The sequence below is a fragment of the Schistocerca cancellata genome, chromosome 2, assembly GCF_023864275.1.
Source record: "Schistocerca cancellata isolate TAMUIC-IGC-003103 chromosome 2, iqSchCanc2.1, whole genome shotgun sequence".
Taxonomy (NCBI): Eukaryota; Metazoa; Arthropoda; class Insecta; order Orthoptera; family Acrididae; genus Schistocerca; species Schistocerca cancellata.
Genome location: NC_064627.1, coordinates 285,426,606 through 285,430,720, shown reverse-complemented (window position 1 = coordinate 285,430,720; position 4,115 = coordinate 285,426,606). Strand labels below are relative to the sequence as shown.

At 44.7% G+C, this 4,115-nt stretch overlaps 1 non-coding gene across 1 annotated transcript; it reads right to left on the bottom strand.

The window, feature by feature from the left end:
* Positions 1-2,885: 2,885 nt before the first annotated feature.
* Positions 2,886-2,972, bottom strand: Trnastop-uca (transfer RNA opal suppressor (anticodon UCA)). Its single transcript has one exon. It is a non-coding gene; the product is annotated as a tRNA-Sec (tRNA).
* Positions 2,973-4,115: the final 1,143 nt, after the last annotated feature.

The following is a 4,115-nucleotide window of genomic DNA, read 5'->3' as shown; positions in this document are numbered from 1 at the left end:
GGCATAATATGCACTATTGGGCGACGGAAAATCCACGATGGCTGTGACAGGTGGAACATCAGCGAACTTTGGCGGGTTAGTGTATGGTGTGGCATTATGGGAGGAAGGATAACTGGCCCCCATTTTATCGATGGCAATCTAAATGGTGCAATGTATGCTGATTTCCTACGTAATGTTCTACCGATGTTGCTACAAGATGTTTCACTGTATGACAGAATGGCGATGTACTTCCAACATGATGGATGTCCGGCACATAGCTCGCGTGCGGTTGAAGCGGTATTGAATAGCATATTTCATGCCTGGTGGATTGGTCGTCGAAGCACGTTCACCGGATCTGACGTCCCCGGATTTCTTTCTGTGGGGAAAGTTGAAGGATATTTGGTATCGTGATCCACTGACAACGCCTGACAACATGCGTCAGCGCATTGTCAACGCATGTGCGAACATTAAGGAAGGCGAACTACTCGCTGTTGAGAGGAATGTCGTTAAACGTTTTGTCAAATGCATTAAGGTTGACGGACATCATTTTGAGCATTTATTGCATTTTTGTGGTATTTACAGGTAATCACGCTGTAACAGCATGCGTTCTCAGAAACGATAAGTTCACAAAGGTACATGTATCACATTGGAACAACCTAAATAAAATGTTCAAACGTAGCTACGTTCTGCATTTTAATTTAAAAAACCAGCCTGTTACGAACTGTGCGTCTAAAATTGTGAGGCATATGTTTGACTAGTACAGCGCCATCTATCACAAAGCGAAAAAAGTGGTCCAACTAAAACATTCATATTTCTTTACGTATTACACGAATGTGTAATAAAAAATGGGGGTACCTATTTAAAAAAACGCAGTTGATATCCGTTTGACGTATGGCAGCGCCATCTAGCGGGCCAACCATAGCGCCATCTGGTTTCCCCCCTCAAGCTAGACAAGTTTCTTTCTTTGTAGTTTTTTTGTTTGACGCTTATTTCGTGAGATATTTGGCCCGGTCACGATCAAAGGACCACCCTGTATAGGGATAGTGTCAACTCATTCCGCATCAACTACAGCCTGAACGTGGCACATTGAAGCGCCGAAACTGGTTGCAACAAAATAAACGAACTCATAACGACGGCTGCAGGTGTTTTATTTTCTCACAATAGTAAACGACCGTAGTTCCAGAGACCTCCTGTCAAAAGTATGGACATATCAAAAACAGCAGTCGCGCATCACATGACAGCAGTCGTGGGCACAGAAGCAATCGCACAGTAACTCGCATCAGCGGCAAGATCCATCATCCCAACAAAACTCGCGAAGTGAGTGGCATAACACCAATTAAAAGGAAAGGAACAATAAGAGATGAATTAACGAAATAACGGGAGATGGCGTAATGGATGTGTGTGATGTCCTTAAGTTACGTTTAAGTAGTTCTAAGTCTAGGGGACTGATGAACTGTTAAGTCCCATAGTGCTTAGAGCCATTCTCTTTCCTCCTTGCAGACGCCGTCGTGTCGAAGAAAAACAAACTGCATGTAGGAGTGGAAATACATACTTGTGTTGATTCATTGTGCCTTCCTGTATGGCGAGGTCACCCAAGAAATGCCTCGGAAACATTCCTCAGGCCATAACTATCTATCCTGCAACCTAGACCCTTCCTACGATTGTTGTAGGGTGTTTGCTTTCAGACAATTCACGCCGTACGCGCCATCTGTCCGATAGAGCATAAAACGTGAGTCATCTAAGAAGGCTACCTGTCACCACTCGGTTATGTCCAGTTGCCGTATTGGCCTGCAAATTCCAGTCTTCGTAGCCGACGGACAGAAGTTAGCATGATTGCAAGAACCGGGCGCCAGCTGCGGAGGCCCAAACGCAGCAGTGTGGCTGAACGGTCGCTGGGGGGACACTGTTGGAACCCCTTCGTTCATATGGGTCGTCAGTTCCTGAACAGTAGCACCTCTGTTCGCCCGCAAGCATGTCAGCGGCCGTCGTTCAAGCTGTCGTCTTTGCCTCAAGGTGCACCACAGTTCCCTCGAAGCCGGATTTGGATAGCACCGTTTTGTCATGGACAGTATACTTTAACCACGAGGGCAACCGAACAGTTTACGAACTTAGCCGTTTCGGGAATGCTTCCAATGGTGGCCCGAAAGCCAATGATCATGCCCTTTTGGATGTTGCTCCGTTTCCGAATTACAATGACTATGTTGTGTTCAGAGTACCCCGAACACGCTTTATTTAATCCCCACTGCTAGTGCTACCACCTCCCATGTGTGAGTGGTTATTGCACTTTGATGTCGAACATCAGGGGTGAATGATAGGGACTGAATGATATTTTTTTCAAAACTCTGAATGGATACTGGCAAAATTTTAATCGGCATGTGAACTGGCACTGTCTGGAACAAGGCATCTTTTATACAGAATGCATGAGTTTCGAGCAGGTAATAGTAATAGCAATACCAAATATGATGAAATGAGGAAAGCATTATACAAACAATACAAAAATGCTTTAAAAATGGTTCAAATTTCTCTAAGCACTACGGAACTTAACATCTGAGGTCACCAGTCCCCTAGACTTAGAACTACTTAAACCTAACTAACCTAAGGTCATCACACACATCCATCCCCGAGGCAAAGTTCGAACCTGCGACCGTAGCATCAGCGCGGTTCCAGACTGAACCGCTTAGAACCGCTCGGTCACAGCTTTAAATCTTTGTTTGAGTCAAGAGGCTTTTACAGTGCATAGTAAGGGTAACGGTAGCAACATACGCATTCAGGGACTGAATGTTTAGCCTTTCGCTTTAGTCAGCAAATGGAATAAAGCTACGCGAAGTTACAAGAATAACTATAGGAAAACAGAAACCAAGAAACGCATGTAGAACAGTAACTCGCTCCGGCGTTTCGTACTATTTCGCCCAGCAGGTGGAATCGAACCACTCTGACGTTAATCAGCTACAGGTTTGAAGCCTGCACACCGGCCCACCGGAGCTCAGTTGGGCAAACAGTACTTCCTTCGCGTGCTATTTAAAGGAAAACTATGTATACAAACATCATACGAGAACTTCTATAAGTTTGCAATTTAGTTTCTAGAGTTTGTTAATAAAGAAGGTAATTTTCCGTCTAGGAACATTCCTGGAGCAGTTAGCACGAATTGTGCATGTAAAAATAAAGGCTCGTCGATCTGCTCACCACGACCCGTTATCCACCCCAGCCGCGCAAGCTCCCGAGTGTGCACAGGTGCATGACTTATCCTGACTACAACGACTCGTTTATTTAGTGCAGTAACTGGTCATATGTTCAGCAGCAAACGTTCTGTACTGTTTTGTACGTTTTCAGAAGATGCCGATATCGTTCTCATAACTGCACCAGAGCTTGAATATACATCTACGTGCAGCCTAGTCGACGCCTGTAGAAAATGAAAAACTGTTCTTTTTAATCTATAGTTCACCTAATAACTTACGATATTTTTGAAGTATTCTAGGTGGCAGAAGGTCTGAATCAGAGGCTCGGACGGTTCTGCGACCATGTAGGCTGCAGATTCCTCGACTTGCGCCATAGGGTGGTGGGGTTTCGGGTTCCGCTAAATAGGTCAGGTGTCCACTACACACAGGAGGCGGCTACACGGGTAGCAGGGGCTGTGTGGCGTGGACTGGGTGGTTTTTTAGGTTAGACAGTCTCAGGAAAAATCAAAAAGGGCTCCAGTCCCAAAGGGTACAGGGCACAGAAATGACGGGAATCGACCAAGCAACTGTCGGTATTGTAGTTGTAAATTGTCGTAGCTGTGTTGGAAAAGTACCAGAGCTTCAAGCACTGACAGAAAGCACTGAAGCTGAAATGGTTATAGGAACAGAAAGCTGGCTAAAGCCGGAGATAAATTCTGCCTAAATTTTTACAGAGGCGCAAACCGTGTTCAGAAAGGATAGATCAAATAGAGTAGGTGGTGGTGTGTTTGTGTCTGTTGGTAGTAATTTATCTTGTAGTGAAGTTGAAATAGATAATTTCTACGAGTTACTGTGGGTAGAAGTTATACTCAACAGCGTTACCAAAACAATAATTGGCTCTTTCTATCGATCCCCCGACTCAGATGATACAATAGCTGAACTCTTCAAAGAAAACTTGAATGTCACTACAAATAAGTACCC